This window comes from Triturus cristatus, chromosome 4_2, assembly GCF_964204655.1.
Source record: "Triturus cristatus chromosome 4_2, aTriCri1.1, whole genome shotgun sequence".
Taxonomy (NCBI): Eukaryota; Metazoa; Chordata; class Amphibia; order Caudata; family Salamandridae; genus Triturus; species Triturus cristatus.
Genome location: NC_140586.1, coordinates 388,314,545 through 388,331,759, shown reverse-complemented (window position 1 = coordinate 388,331,759; position 17,215 = coordinate 388,314,545). Strand labels below are relative to the sequence as shown.

The following is a 17,215-nucleotide window of genomic DNA, read 5'->3' as shown; positions in this document are numbered from 1 at the left end:
CAAAATTTGCATCAAAATTCCAAACAATTCATTAGCATGGTCAGAATCCAGTGGTCAGTATGTGTTAGTATCTGTGTATCTGTGACATGTTGATTGACTTTTTGTTGGTAGAAGGTTGTGTCCATCAATACTATGGCTCCTCCTTTATCAGTTGGTTGGATAGTGATTGCTGAATTATTTGCTATTGTTTTTAGTGTTCTCCTGTCGTATTTAGTGAGATTTTGTTTCCTGGGTTTTGTGAGGTTCAAAGCCTTGATTTCCTTTTTAATCATTATTTCAAACGTGTATAACATTTTGTGCGAAACTGGCGCTTGAAAGGAACTCTTGGGCTTGAATTTGATGCTTTCAATAGTTTGTTCAGCACGTTCAGTGTTGACCACATTCGTAAAAAAATGTCGCAAACGTAATATGCGCATGAATCTGAATAAAGAAGTTTCCAATTCCCTGTTGTTGGTAGTGTTCGTAGGTATGAATGACAATCCTTTATTCAGTATTTTGGTCTGCTGGGATGTTAACTGGACTGAAGATATGTTAATGATTAAACTATGTTCTTTCCGCTGTGAAGAGCTTTTCCGGCCTTTTCCACGCCTGGTGGGGCGGGTATTCCTGTGGTTGTTTTCAGTTGGGCTGGTGGTAACCCTTGGTCTAGGGCCTGCGTAAAAAATGACACAGTTGTTGTGGCATTGATGTTTTCTACTGATTGTGTTGATCCAATGGTACTTGTACCTGATGTACTAGGTAAAACTGGTGTTCTGTTGGTGGAGGTATCCAGGCTTTCTTCTGAAGATTGTGTTGTCGTTTTTCTTTGGTCAAATCTTCTGCGGGCATATATATCTGCCCATGTGTAGACTTCATTCAATTTATAGTCTATTGCATCTCTTTTATATTTCCTCAATTTTCCTTCCTGTAATTCTTTAATATATTTTTCCAATTTTAAATTCAATCCCTCCAAGTTGATCTGCCAGGTGTTTTGTTCCATTCTTAATACGAGTTCCTGTTTCAAAATTTGAATTTCTTCTTCTAAATCTCGTATTGCCTTTGATAATTCTTCTATGATCAATAAGATCAGATCTAAGGAACATTTGTTTAAAATAGAATACCATTTATCCATAAAAGCTGGATTCAAATGAAAACGAAACAACATAGGCTTGGACAGTCGTAATTCCCTCGGAATACGCTTAGCTTTATGATACTGGACTAGGGTGGATGCATGTCATTTCTGATTCAATTGTCTCCGGGTTAGGTATTCCAACTGTTTTAATTGTTGTGAAATCGAGCCCCCATGGGCATCCATTGATCTCACTTCTTGAACGAGAGCGTATATTTCAGTAGCCTGATCTGATGTGTAAACCATTGTTGTCGCTCTGCTATCCGTTATATTGGTGATAGCTTCAAAAGACATTTTTGCTGGGTGCTACCTCTTGGGTTGGACCGTAAAGATCAAACTGATGTTATAAGGATTAGGGGTGCACTCCTATGTTTATGTTTAATGTATTCCTAATTTCTTGCGGGGTGCTACAGCTAGCAAGAGTGGGCAGTTCTTGTGAAGTTCAAGTAATAGTTAATAGCTGGCACTAGGCTTGAATTAGCTGTGCACTATTCACTTGGTGATCTCTTGCTTGAAACTGCAGCTGTGTGGACCAGGCGCCGCTATGAATGACCAGGAGCCAGATACGAGCTGTCCCATGTCGGAGGTCGAGAGTTGAGGGGTGGGTGTCCGTCGGAAGCACCAACAAGCCTTGGCAACCGCAACCAGTGTGGAAGTCGAAGAAGGTACAATGCAAGACCAGCAAGATTCAGGAGAGTCACCAACAACAGGGGAGTCAGGGCAGGCCACAAGCAATCAGGGGAGCCCAAAGATGCCCCTCAAGAGGACCTCGAGCACCTCACCAGAGATAAGCAAATCCAAACCACAATGCTAGCGGCAGCCCTCTAGGGTAGCACCGGATTTAAAGATAACTCAATGTAACCGTTGGTGATATAATCCATTCACCATAAGTGTGCAATTTTGGTTGGCACCCGCCAGCACAATGCCGTTCCAGTAACTGGAGTATACATGTACAAAAACAACACCAAATGCACCACTTAAACAATATAATTCAAGTAAGTTCAAATCCTTAAGGTATTTTTCTTTTTCAAAAAAGTCTTCTTTATTATACAGTGAGTATTGCAATTATAAATTTTTTTTAACACAGCCAAAGCAGCCGACGCGTTTCGTCCACCTCTGGACTTCTTCAGGGCTGCAACAAATTTATACAAAAGCGCAATGTAAGTGTTCAACATAAAGACTAGGCACAAACAATTATGACATAACAATAAAAGACATTATGGACATTTATAGACGCATATTTGGTGCCAGAAATACAATACAAACTCAAATACAATTGTATCATGTCTAATTTAAAAATTAAAAAGCAACATGTGACATTGCAAGGAAAAACCATTAGTTCATAAATTCACAGTTGCTGTTTGTAACAATCTTTTTGTGACAAATTGAATGGTGACTAGGCCGATGAGTGTATGAGCAGAATATATGAACACTCCTCTCAAAATGCCACATAAAACGGCCTTAGAAAACTCGTTTTGTCATAAGGGAAGGTTAAATAAATGCCAGGTAATGGGTGGTAAACCACCAGATTCTAAAAAGTGGCAAAGCGAAAATGAACGTGAAAGAGCAAAAAATAAGTAAGAAGTATCACCTAGAGTGGACAAAATTAGCGAGTCCAAGTCTAGGTCTAACTAGATTAGGGAGAAAAAACATAGAGACACAGTGACCAAGGGAAAAGGGAAGGGATATACACACCAAGGAAACTTGTAGGGGAATAACTCCGTCTTTGGATTATGACTTTCTTATTTCAGCTCCCTCACTATTTCAATTGGCAGTATTACTGGAGGTAGAGGTCAGTATTTCTAAAAGAAAAAGACGAAATATAGGGTCCACTAGTATGTCAAAAAGATTAAATCAGAAAGGAATCAAGTTTAGGATCATAAAAATAATTTACTCACTTATTTTAAAATAGAAAGCATGTTAATCGGAGTGGAAATGTTGTCTATTGATTGGCCCCAATAAGGCTTGCCAAAATAGTGGTGGTCAATGTCAGCATTCATCCAATTGTGAGGGCAGCTGTGACGCGTTCCAAGATACCTGCAGTGAGGGACACATGTCGAAAAAAGTATCCAATCAGTAATCTAACGTCAAAAAGTCCACCGATGGTACTTAATGAGAGGGTTGAGAGGGTAAGAGGACATCATTTTTTAAGTAAATCGCATACCTCTCTCAAAACAACAGCAACAAGTCAGTTTAATTAAAAGCGCTATAGTGATCAAAACAAAGGGTTCTGCAACTTATAACTATCCAAGTTTGAAAACAACCAAGGTGACATCTAAGTAGAGAAAACCATCAATACGCTAGCAAGGTGGGCTTCCCTATGTAGTTTAATCATGAAAGAGAAAGTCAAAGCAACATCTAATGCAAAGACTGGAACGTATGCGTGAACTTACCCGATTCCGTATCTCGGAGAGATAGTGAACTGCACCGGTCCTGTCGAGTGACAACAGGACCTGTGATGGAAAAGTCCTGTTTAAGTAGTATACCTAACAGGTGGAATTAATTACACCTGGTCTCAAAGCGCGGGAACTTCCAACGCGGAGCAAAGGACCCATTCAAACGGAGAAAGTAAATAGCCGCCATCTTGGAATGGTGAAAAAACCCTTTTAATAGTCGAGTGAATCAGAGAAGTGGGGGGTAAACTGACCCCTCACTAAGTTAGTCTTCATACAAGGTATCGTATGTTAGAGGGAAGTCCCAATTGAGGTTTCTAAAATTTGAAAATGAAGCAAGTTCCGAAACGGTATATCGTCATAGCAGGAACGAAATGTCAAAGGGGTCGCCATCTTGGGAAGGTAATGCGGATCTATGTGACTGTCAAAAGGATTAAAGGTATAACTGATGGATATTAAGTAACCATAATCAGACAAGAGATTAATAATGCCAGGTGAAGGTGGTCCCACCTGGATTCCTGATCCCAAACAAACGGGAATATTGAGCAACAAGCGAAAAAACACCAAAAAAGAGGAGAGTTACTGGCCGCCATCTTTGAAAGGTGTAGCGAGCCATTTGTGGTAGTCAGGTGGAACCAGGAAAAAAAGGGGGGGGGGGGTAATATCTTCCCTCGTTAAAGTAATGTTCCAGCTATATAGCAAAAGTAGATTGAATGTCACCTTTAAGGTTCTAAAACAAAATGAAATAAATTTGGATACCGATACAAAGTCTCAGACGGAACGGGATGCCAGTAGGGTCGCCATCTTTGCAGGGTAGTGCGACTCTATGTGATAGTCAAATGAATTAAAGATATGATTGGTGGGTGTTAAAACAGCATTGATCAGGCAAACCATAACTATAAGGTACTAGGTGATTGAAATTCAAGTGCTATGTAAAGAGGCCATGTAGGTAATAGCAGGAGAGAACATTTAATGGAACAGCGGATAGTAAGTGTAGGGTAAACTTTAAAAATGAAAAGCGATGGGCAGCTCATCCCATGTTACAAAGTGGACCCCAGTCATATGACATGATGAAAGGAGTGCTTTTCATTTTTAAAGTTTACCCTACACTTACTATTCGCTGTTCCATTAAATGTTCTCTCCTGCTATTACCTACATGGCCTCTTTACATAGCACTTGAATTTCAATCACCTAGTACCTTATAGTTATGGTTTGCCTGATCAATGCTGTTTTAACACCCACCAATCATATCTTTAATTCATTTGACTATCACATAGAGTCGCACTACCCTGCAAAGATGGCGACCCTACTGGTATCCCGTTCCGTCTGAGACTTTGTATCGGTATCCGAATTTATTTCATTTTGTTTTAGAACCTTAAAGGTGACATTCAATCTACTTTTGCTATATAGCTGGAACATTACTTTAACGAGGGAAGATATTACCCCCGCCCCTTTTTATCCTGGTTCCACCTGACTACCACAAATGGCTCGCTACACCTTTCAAAGATGGCGGCCAGTAACTCTCCTCTTTTTTGGTGTTTTTTCGCTTGTTGCTCAATATTCCCGTTTGTTTGGGATCAGGAATCCAGGTGGGACCACCTTCACCTGGCATTATTAATCTCTTGTCTGATTATGGTTACTTAATATCCATCAGTTATACCTTTAATCCTTTTGACAGTCACATAGATCCGCATTACCTTCCCAAGATGGCGACTCCTTTGACATTTCGTTCCTGCTATGACGATATACCGTTTCGGAACTTGCTTCATTTTCAAATTTTAGAAACCTCAATTGGGACTTCCCTCTAACATACGATACCTTGTATGAAGACTAACTTAGTGAGGGGTCAGTTTACCCCCCACTTCTCTGATTCACTCGACTATTAAAAGGGTTTTTTCACCATTCCAAGATGGCGGCTATTTACTTTCTCCGTTTGAATGGGTCCTTCGCTCCGCGTTGGAAGTTCCCGCGCTTTGAGACCAGGTGTAATGAATTCCACCTGTTAGGTATACTACTTAAACAGGACTTTTCCCATCGCAGGTCCTGTTGTCACTCAACAGGACCGGTGCAGTTCACTATCTCTCCGAGATACGGAATCGGGTAAGTTCACGCATACGTTCCAGTCTTTGCATTAGATGTTGCTTTGACTTTCTCTTTCATGATTAAACTACATAGGGAAGCCCACCTTGCTAGCGTATTGATGGTTTTCTCTACTTAGATGTCACCTTGGTTGTTTTCAAACTTGGATAGTTATAAGTTGCAGAACCCTTTGTTTTGATCACTATAGCGCTTTTAATTAAACTGACTTGTTGCTGTTGTTTTGAGAGAGGTATGCGATTTACTTAAAAAATGATGTCCTCTTACCCTCTCAACCCTCTCATTAAGTACCATCGGTGGACTTTTTGACGTTAGATTACTGATTGGATACTTTTTTCGACATGTGTCCCTCACTGCAAGTATCTTGGAACGCGTCACAGCTGCCCTCACAATTGGATGAATACTGACATTGACCACCACTATTTTGGCAAGCCTTATTGGGGCCAATCAATAGACAACATTTCCACTCCGATTAACATGCTTTCTATTTTAAAATAAGTGAGTAAATTATTTTTATGATCCTAAACTTGATTCCTTTCTGATTTAATCTTTTTGACATACTAGTGGACCCTATATTTCGTCTTTTTCTTTTAGAAATACTGACCTCTACCTCCAGTAATACTGCCAATTGAAATAGTGAGGGAGCTGAAATAAGAAAGTCATAATCCAAAGACGGAGTTATTCCCCTACAAGTTTCCTTGGTGTGTATATCCCTTCCCTTTTCCCTTGGTCACTGTGTCTCTATGTTTTTTCTCCCTAATCTAGTTAGACCTAGACTTGGACTCGCTAATTTTGTCCACTCTAGGTGATACTTCTTACTTATTTTTTGCTCTTTCACGTTCATTTTCGCTTTGCCACTTTTTAGAATCTGGTGGTTTACCACCCATTACCTGGCATTTATTTAACCTTCCCTTATGACAAAACGAGTTTTCTAAGGCCGTTTTATGTGGCATTTTGAGAGGAGTGTTCATATATTCTGCTCATACACTCATCGGCCTAGTCACCATTCAATTTGTCACAAAAAGATTGTTACAAACAGCAACTGTGAATTTATGAACTAATGGTTTTTCCTTGCAATGTCACATGTTGCTTTTTAATTGTTAAATTAGACATGATACAATTGTATTTGAGTTTGTATTGTATTTCTGGCACCAAATATGCGTCTATAAATGTCCATAATGTCTTTTATTGTTATGTCATAATTGTTTGTGCCTAGTCTTCATGTTGAACACTTACATTGCGCTTTTGTATAAATTTGTTGCAGCCCTGAAGAAGTCCAGAGGTGGACGAAACGCGTCGGCTGCTTTGGCTGTGTTAAAAAAAATGTATAATTGCAATACTCACTGCATAATAAAGAAGACTTTTTTGAAAAAGAAAAATACCTTAAGGATTTGAACTTACTTGAATTATATTGTTTAAGTGGTGCATTTGGTGTTGTTTTTGTACACCTCACCAGAGATGCAAGCTCACGGTGCAAGTGATGTGGAAAGGATGAAGATCTTGGTCACATGAGATGCACCAGGTTGGGGCTACATGGAGCCCAAAGATCTTGGTGGAAGGAAGCCAAAAAGCCTTTGCAACTGCCAGTCAACGCGATGCACAGGGGTACGGTTCCTGCAGCTCTGTCGAGGGTTACTGGCCTCAAGCTTGGTGAGAGGACAGGGCAGGCCACGAGGGATGTGAAGAACCACAACTTGTGTTGTTGAGCCTTTCAGAGTCCGTGGGAGCACAGGATCAGCAGACCGGACAGCTTAGTTGCGGTGACTGCAGATGCAGGAAAGTGGCTCCTTCACTTTAAGGGAGATTCCTTTAGGTGTCTTGGATACCCACAGGCCTTGGAAGGTTTCTGTATTGCACACAGGCACGGACGTTGCAGCAGACGGGCAGGGCAACGAAATCAGGAGCAGTAGGGGTCCTCCCAGTTGCAGACTTGATGCCCAGAGCGAAATTAATCTTGTCCCACTTTGAATCTAGGGACCCACCCACAGGTAAGCCCTTAAATACCCTAAGGAAAGGGTTGAGATGATTTAGGGGTCCCTCCTTAAGGAGGGGCAGGACAAGGGGTGGATACTTCCCTGTCCTTTGTCCAGTTTTGCCCCAGAGCGAGAGCCAATGGCTCCCTGAACTGGTTTGGACTGCACTATGCATGGAGGGCACCAAGTGTGCCATACACGCACACCATGTGGTGCTGGCAAGAGCCCCCACCCTGCCCCAATACACTAAATCCTGTCTGGGGGGTAGTCACACCTCCCTGTGACAGAATACTTATTGTTCTGCCTTCCTCTTCCTGAGCTTGGCTCAGCAGCAGGAGGGCAGAAATGTGTCTCTGGTCGGCAGCAGCCCTAGCTTGCCGTCTGGGTCGCAAAGACTGGTACCGGAAGCACCGAAGGCCTCCTAATGGTATATGGCTGCTTCACTTACAACCCGGTAGAATGGACTCCATAGGCTGTAGTGGTGTCCTGCTCATGCAGGGGCAGCCTCACACTTAGAACCAAGCATCCCGCCTTCAGGATCGAAAGGCCTGCCCTAGGGGTGACTTATAGGTTTTAAGTGCAGTGACCTTAGATATAAGTAAACCTATATCTTTCGTAAGTTGTTCTAGCACCGGCTTACACACGCTGCAATGTCAGGATTTGTAGTTACAAATTGAGTGGTTTCCCATGGGTGGCATAATACAATTAAAAAATATATATGTATTTCATTAAGTTTTTCTCATAGCGTAACAGAATCAGCATAGTAATGACATTCCATGGATAGATACATGCAGTACAGCGACAATCAATCATCGAATTTATACAATGCAAATTTCAGGAGCAGAAGAATGATAGAGGAGACGGACATTTCATAGCGAGGGTATCTTGCATGGGTTTCGCATAAAACAGATAACACAGCTCACTGAAAGGTTAAAAAGGGATCGAAACATATAAGTGTATAGACATTACACAAAAGCAGTCAATATTCAGGCCGTAGGGTATAATAATTGGGGAGGGGGTCATGGATCTTGTTCGTCCCTGCGGGATGCTCTAGGAGATACAATTGGAGTGGGCCCCAAATGTCTCGTGGACGTGATGAGGCTGGAAGGAGGTCAGCGTAAGTGTATGTTTGATCTTGCCAAAGTATCATGTTCCCAGTCCATTCCTTGAACTTGGGCGCCCTGCCTCGACCCCACCAACAGGCCACCCACCTTCTGGCATGTAGCAGACTAAATGAGACAAATTTACTGTGTGCCACTGGTATCTGCTCTGTGTAACCGAGTAATGCTAGGAGAGGAGATAGCTGAAGCATCGATGACGTCATAAGGTCAATCGCTGCAAACACTTGTTGCCAGTAGGTAAGGACCGAGCCGCATTCCTGAGCAACATGGAGGAAATCAGCAGGTTCCGCCCTACATCTGTCACAATGGTTTGTGCCCCGTAACCCAAATTTGTGTAGTTTGACCAGGGTATAATAGATGCAATGTAAAAATGTGTAATGTGTAATGGGTGATGCGTAGCCGGCTACTAGAGAAGACTTGCTCAGTCTGTTTACAGCAGTACTCCCATTGTTGATCAGTGATATCCTGCCCGAGCTCAGCAGACCATTTACCCCGGGCAGTACGGGGGGGGACTCAGTGTCCGTATACAGGCTATGATAAAGTGTAGATACCAAATGAGAGGCGGTGGTTGTATGCAGTGTGTGGTGCAAGGGGGCAACTACTGGGGATTCCTGTGCATATGAGGGAGTACATTCCTTAAGCCCTTGGTGCAGTCAGACATAAAGGAAGATCTACATGGCGGAAGGTGGAGAGTTTGAATAGAACTGTTGCAGAGTACGAAACTTGCCGTGTAGATGAGGGTTGCCCCAACACTGAATGTGGCGTGTAGTTTTAACTCTTTTAAAGATGCCTTCTTGCAAGAGGGGCATCTTCGGATGATAGGTTAAGTGGAAGTAACGGGTAGTATAGTATAGGAGCTTGCACGCGATGCGCGATGCGGTTCCATGCTTTAATCGTACAGTCTACTGAGGACGGGCAGGGTGGTCGGAGTGCGAGTGTTATCAATATAACCCCGTCGAGCGGGATAGGGTCTGCAATTCAATAGGGGGAACTGGCTCTAACTAAAGGGCCCTGGTTAGATAGTGTCCACTTTCAGGCAACCACATTAATAGCGGAGTGATCAGTCCTACGTACTAACTCATGGGCCTGTTGGGATGTTCAATTAACTCCACTGGAAAAGCCTAGTCTTGATAAGGTGGGGCACGCTCAGTGACCTAATCCTGGAATCCCAGTCCCCTAAATTCCCTCGGTCATTTACAAGCAAGGTAAATGCTCTGGTGAATTCCGAGAGTGGTGTGGGATGTACTCTACAACTGAGCCCTTCATACCATTCTAGATGCCCCCACGATTTCTTAACCACAGTAATATTTTGTGACTCCTCAGAGTGCACCAGCAGAAACATCACATAGAGATGTCAAACATAATAAGTGTAAGCTTCAGCCCCCATAGACAGGAGAATTCCCATAAAACACTTCCATCACTCGGGGCAGGACAGCAATCACAAGACAAGCAGTTACCATTAAAGATCAGTCTTTCAGTTTGTGTATCCTACTCTCTATGGTTCCTCCACTCTCCCCTAGGATAGTCCATCATGGAAACACCATAGATGAAGCAGCAGTTTCTGATTCAGTAATTGTTAGGAAAGAATTGCTCATGTTCTGAGTTGCTGCCCAACTTTACAATACACTCTGCACCCCAGCGGTACTTACTGCCATCTATTAGAAGATTCAATCTGTGCACATGTAGTAATGCACTTTTGGCAACTTTTGGCGGGGGGGGATGGGAGGCTATTGTTCAGCTTTGTCAAATGTATACGAATTCTCCATTGAGATGTAATGTCTAATACTCAATTCTCCCTGCCAGCTGACCTGTTTTAAGCTGTGAAAAGAGGCACTGTGCAGAGCTGGGCTGGTCATTCTGACACTATGGCTATTCCCCAATAAGTTGCAGGCTGGGGGGATAGTTTCTGAATGAGGTTGGCTTCCAGGACCCAGCCATGGTTCCAACGACCCACTCTTCTCTTGGCTGTCTGCGGTGTGAGGCTGCTTATGGTCTGGCTTGACAGTGCAGCTGTGGCCATACAGTTATGTAAGTATCACCAGGAGAGATGATTTGGCTCCACCACAGGTTGGGTGTCAGGAGTGCATGCTCTGATTGGGCAAAAGTTGTGTGCTTCCATAAAAGAAGTGCTTGTCCTCCATACAGCTGTTATCATTTTGCTTATTTACCCAGCTTTATGAGCTTGAACTTTCAGGGCCACACACAACAGTGTAAATCTATTAAAATGTCTTGAATGATTAGATAATTTATGGTATTTTTCTCTGGTGGCAGCACAGATGGGCATACAGCAGTAATTAACCTACATGGATTTTTAGGTCTGGCTTGACAGTGCAAATGTCACCTGACTTTGCAACCTACACCAATATTATTCTGCAATTCTTTGCTTCCATACAAATACACATCAATTCCTGTGCTATCTACTTGTAATGCTTTACAGCCATATTTATTGGCATTGTGAATGTGTTTTTTGCCTGTGTTTATTTTGATTTACATTCCTGCATGGATCCCAGGCAAGCTTTTTAAAATAAAACATGTGATTGCCTTTTTATTATTCTATAGTGATTCTACTGACATGGTTTTAATTAACCTCAATAAATAAATGTATTCATTCATATTGGCTTATTTCATTGTACTCTATGTATTGAACCGGAAGAACAGATGTTAAGGAGACATAACGGAGACTGAAATTCGACCTGCGAGATTGCATTAAGTAGATGTTACTACACTTAATAAGAAATCACATATTAGTAAAACAGAAAAAACCTGCTCATATATTTTTTTGCTGCATAACCGTCTAGGGCATCTAACCTATGCTGAAGCCCAGCAGGGCGACATCGCAGTTTACCAATACATCTACTAAAAAGATGTAGATACATGGTCAGAATCAAATATCTGTAGATTTTGTTTCCTATAATCATGCAAAATCTCTGGATGGAAGAGAGGTAAACATTTTCTATGACTAACACACTGTGTACTATAAATGGATTTTGTCATCTCAGCGTAACCCGCCCGCATTGTTGTGATACATTCCACCTAATATGTGAATCCGCCCCCTGCTGATCAATCCAGCTGTCAACAAATACAAAACCAACAGCAGTATGTTGAGCTTGGCCTTGGTTGGTGAAAGCCACTGCATTGTGCATGTCCACCTAAAACCCAGTGTGCATCTTTCATAGAACACCATGTCCCCACCCAATCCAGCAGATGCATGCACAGGACCTTTGCCAATAATTTTGTGCATGGGCATGGCATGACCAGTGGTTCATAATTGGTAGGATCATCTCGTCTTCCCATTGTGTATACTGGATTACCCTGCTGGTTGTTTTCCTTGGCTGAGGGCCTCAGTGTAGACCGTAACTGTACCTGTAAGCAAGTCCCACAAGAGTGGGAATGCCTCACCACTTTCATTTGAGGAGATACCAGGGCCGACACTCGTCATATTGTTTCATTTTGCAGCTTATTGAACCGGTTTTTCATGTAGGAAATATATTCAACAGGTTCTGATTTTGTTCCATATTTGCAATAGATGGCTGCATCTTCAGGTATCCTATATGCACTTAAAACACCCGCTCCAGAACTCCTCACGGATTTTATTGAGTTACGATAGTAATCTAACACACCTTTGAAGACAAGTTGTCGAACCACTCTATTACTTCTGTCTTTCAGAGCTTCACACATATAATTGCATTTAGTCTTAAATGATTCTCTTTCTGTACTTAGTATCGTTTTCGGTAACGTCTGCAGAGCTTGACTTATCTCTCCAAACTTAACTCCAGAATCAGATATATCAAGTCTGGGTCCAAGACAAAGCCTTCAGCTTTAGAGCCACAAAGGCTTATAGCATGACCAAGCTAGATTTGCAGCCAGTAAGGTTGCTTTATTGCTGAAGAGCCTCTATATAGCAACACATCTAACTTTACAATTAAGCTATATTTTTGAGAAGTGTTGAAAATCAATTTTGAATGAACTCTAGGATTTGTCTAACCCAATTTGTTGAAAAATGTATTTTATTAACAAACAGGCCCTTCTCCGTTAAAAACATTCACATTATTCTAGAGAGTTAAACAGCACTGAGGAGCTAGTCTCTGTAGCATTTAACTGATTTGAATATTTACCATGTCAAACGTTTACACATTAGGCACACAGACTGGTGGGCTACAGGACACTCTTAAGGATGAGTAATGTACAAACACAGTCGTCTTTTTGTAATATACTACAGCAGTGTTTTAGGCTGCAGACTTTCAGTTTGCAAAGGTGTCGATCACTCTCAACACATGAGTTCTGTGTATGCTCTGTTCAGTACAAGTCACATTTAACTTTTATTTGATTGATGAATTACCTGCACTTACTTACTACATCTATACTTTATAGTTAAATGTGGTACTTTGTTTTAGTCTATTTTACTCCATATTTTACAATCAGATTACACTGTAGTCTGAATGGTAGTTTCACAGTGCAGAAAGTTCAAATTCCAGCAAACATGTCCAAAAACTAAAGCAATGTGGGGAGGGTACGAATGAAGGCGAAGTTGCACCACCTAAACTACTGAAAATGCTGCAAGGCTATACTGTTGGCAGATTGCACACTATATAAACGCCTTAATCCTACCGTGCTCAAAGCGGAAGAGATAGTCAGGTTAAGTATAGAAAATGTAGGCACCATAAAGTAAAAATATGAGACTGCCCTCACTACTGGCATTGAGTGGAAATCAGGCTCTGGCAGCGGTTCCTCAGTCCGAACTAGATCCGGGGCAGGCCGAGGGGAATCCGTCCACATGCACCCCAGTTTAGCGGGCTGATACAGTTGTCTCATGCGGTGGTGCCTGCACATTGTGTATGTCAGGGGACAGAGGCACCCTGTTGAAATGCAGAGCTCTTCGTTTGCCCCTTTGGTGTGGCCTGGTGTTAATCCATGACTTCATAGACAATCAGTAATTGTTTTTGTCCAAATAATAATAATAATCCACATTTGTAAAGCGCGAACAATCACCCGTAAGGGTCTCTAGGCGCTGGGGGCCGTCAGGAAGATTAAGCAAGCTATTGCCCAGAGTCACATGGTGCTGGGCTAATCTGCCACCGGCGCCGGGATCGAACAGTGATCCCCAGATTCCGGAGTCAATCGCCCTGGCCGCGGCTCACCACCACTTCCCTAACACAACTATAGGTTCACACCTCAGCTCCAAATGAAACTGCCCACCAAAGAAACAGCTTGCAACTTCATAAGTTGCCAAGCAATACATTAAAAGTCATATATGACTTTCCAAAGCTCTGTATTTATTACTTTATTTATTGTGAGATATGTCTTTCTCTGTCTGTAGATACATCGATAGTAAGAGTTTAAGCAGCTCCCTCCAATAGCATGTCTCAATTAGCACTTCATAACACACTTCTGTTGTTTAAAATGCTCTAAGTAACAGAGATTGCTATTAGATAGTATAATAGTATTCAATGTACTGATGCCAGAAGGATGAAAGGCTGAGCCAGGCTTTCCAGGATGCAAGCGTTTCTCCTGCAGATTCATGCATCTTCACAGGGGAGCATTCAAATCAAAGAACCATGGTACAAGTTTAAAAACTACACTTAACAGTTCTCTAGGCTAATTCAACACAGCGCCTCGCCAAGGGTAGTATGCACTATACAAATGCAATTAAAATGTAATACAAAAATACACTGACAAACTTAGAATAATGAAAGATTGAGTTGTCCTGCAGGGTAAATATAGTTGATAGCAGCAGGAGAAAGACTCTCATCTAAACTCATTTGAGACCTACAAGTTAAAGAGGGATCGCTGAAAAAAACATATTTAGTCAGTCATAATACTTTATTTGGATTAAAACAACCATAAAAGCATACAATGAAACATTAAAACATCCATTCAATACACTGGTCTGTACAGAAGAAAATTCATTATAATTAGGGCTCCCGATTTTATGGTATTTATATTTTTACATTTCCGTCTGTATTTATCCATATTTTGATTTTGCTAATTTTCTCTGTATTTATCCGTTTTTATTTATGGTTTCTGTATTAATGAAGCTGCAATTAGTATTTTTCCAAATGTATTTGACTGATAACTGTATACTCTCATTTGAATGTCCAAAAGGATTCAGCAGTATACAATGCAATAGCGTTTTCCGAAAACATTGCATTGTAGATCAGCTTAAATAACTGTAGAGCTGCACTTAATCAAGCTTAATTAGGAAATCTATTGTGTTTTTCATCTCCCCTACCTCTCAATCTTTACACCTACTTACCTGGCACTCATGATTGACAGTAGAAAAAATCATCCAAAGAAGACAGTGGTGGCTTCTCCGCTAAGGCGGAGGAGTGTCGCCCCACTGCCAGGGAAGATGAGAAAGGAGAAAATAAAATGATAAGAACTGAATGTTTATTATCATTTTATCGTTTCCTCCTGTTTAGGCAGTGTGTGAGGGGGCGGGATGGATCTGCTGGGGAGGAGTGGTAGACACTTCTGTATGCAATGACTGTTTGCATACATTTCATGCGTGCCGACCAAAAAAGTAATGTGCACTCCCCTGTTCTCTATGAAGGCTGCATGGAGAACATGCCCACCCCTACAGCCCCTGGCTGAGCTCCGTGTCACGGCGCTCAGACCAATCACACCGCTGTGATTGACTTAGGGTTGGGAGGCTGGCTGCCTGCTTCCTGGAGTCCTGGAGTCGGACACAGGAGAGAAGATGCTGGACCCGGCAGAGACGGCAAGGTAAGTTATATGTTTGTGTTTTTTTTTTAAGTGGCCTACGATGCCTCTACCGTGCGCCCGCCCTCCAACCACAAGACATGCCAGTTCCCCCTGAAAGAAGACCTATTTTCTGTATTTTAAAATAAATACAGAAAAGAAAATGAATAGTTTCTGTCTGTATTTATCTGTAAAAATCAGTAAAAACGGAAAACTGGGAGCCCTAATTATAATATACTTGTCCAGATAGAATGCTTTCAAGCAGGTTTAAAACACTACTCGTGGCAATAAAACATTTAACTTAAATGAAATTTAAACCAAGAATCATAAAAGGTCATCATTATTTCCTCACTATTTTCCTACATTTTATAACGTGAGCAAGAAATCTATATACAGTAATACAAACGATCCGTCTGGAGCAGTTACAAATACTCTAATGCCTCTTTACATTTTCTAATATTTGAAATTTTCAAAGGCGGCTTTAAAAAACAATTGCTTTCTTTTTTATAGAGTTCGCAAAAAAAGAGCATATGCAGTTGGGGATTGAGGGGTAACGGCATCACATGGACATAAATCCAGTTCTTTCTGGAAAAAACCTTAGAAGGGTAGGACACCAAAAAATGTGCCCAATCTCAACCTCAGCAAAAGAAATCCCTGATGGTGAGGCACTCTCAGACAGTATGGCTCAATACTCTGTGTAGTACATTATGGGAAATACATCATCACCCTAATCAATCAATCATAGCATTTATAAAGCGCGCTACATACCCGTGAGGGTCTCAAGGCGCTGGGGGGAGGGGGGGGGGGAAGCTGCTATTGTTCGAAGAGCCAGGTCAGGAGAAGTCTCCTGAGGGTTAGAAGGTCTTCAGTCTGCCGCAGGCGGATGGGGAGGGTGTTCCATGTCTTGGCGGCGAAGTGGGAGAATGATCTGCCCCCAGTGACCTTCCCACCACTTCTCCGCTATTCGATCCAATAGTTCATTTTTTACCAGTAACCTGGTGTGACTATCAATAGGCATAGGGTTGTTAAACAGCTCTGACCTATCAATTGTATAAAGTTCACTCTCTACGTAAGTCAGCCTCTTTTATCTTATGAGCCTTTGAAAGTTTTAGGCAATCATTAACTCTGGACTGTGTTAGTGCAGTCTCAGGTCTTGACCAAATCGAAAGCCAAAGCAAAAAAGTGCAATGTTTATAATATCCTCGATGAATTGCAGACCTAATGCCATATGGGCTATTGTTGAAAGGGTACTGCAGGGGAGTGACGAGAAAGATATTCATTTACTGAGCTATGTTACATAAAATGCAAATGTGTGACATAAACATTAAATGCAATGGGCATACCCCCCTCTAAACTAAGTTATGATTCAAACCCCGCGACTAGAGATTATGTGCAGATATGGGGGCATATTTTCAAGAAACGGCGTTAACATTATCGCCGCTTTAGCAGAAGAAAACTGTCGCTAAAGCGGCGATAATGGGCTTGATAATATGCTGCAGAGAATTCCCATAGAAGCCCATGGTCTGGTGTCAACATGGGCTTCTATTGGAATTCTCTGCAGCATATTATCAAGCCCATTATCGCCGCTTTAGCGCCAGTTTTCTGCCGCTAGAGCGGCGATAATTTTAACGTAGTGCTTGATTATATGCCCCCCAAGTAAGAAATCTAAAACCGCAGTTTGTATATAAATGAGCACGGCAGAATAGCTGTACTATCAAACCTTTCTTATCATTGTTTTAAGGGGAATAAGTTTTCAAATTAACGGGCAAATACAGACCGCCCGAATGCCGTATGTCACTGACTCTCGTCCTTAAGATACTAAGA

The 17,215-nt window shown here is 41.8% G+C and overlaps 1 protein-coding gene across 1 annotated transcript in view; it reads right to left on the bottom strand.

The window, feature by feature from the left end:
* Positions 1 to 16,368, bottom strand: part of RWDD3 (RWD domain containing 3) — a 398,702-nt gene extending 382,334 nt beyond the window's left edge. The window contains exon 1 of the mRNA XM_085601850.1: positions 16,160 to 16,368. The gene's annotated coding sequence lies outside the window, so the exon portion shown is untranslated. The remainder of the gene's footprint in view (positions 1 to 16,159) is intronic.
* Positions 16,369 to 17,215: the final 847 nt, after the last annotated feature.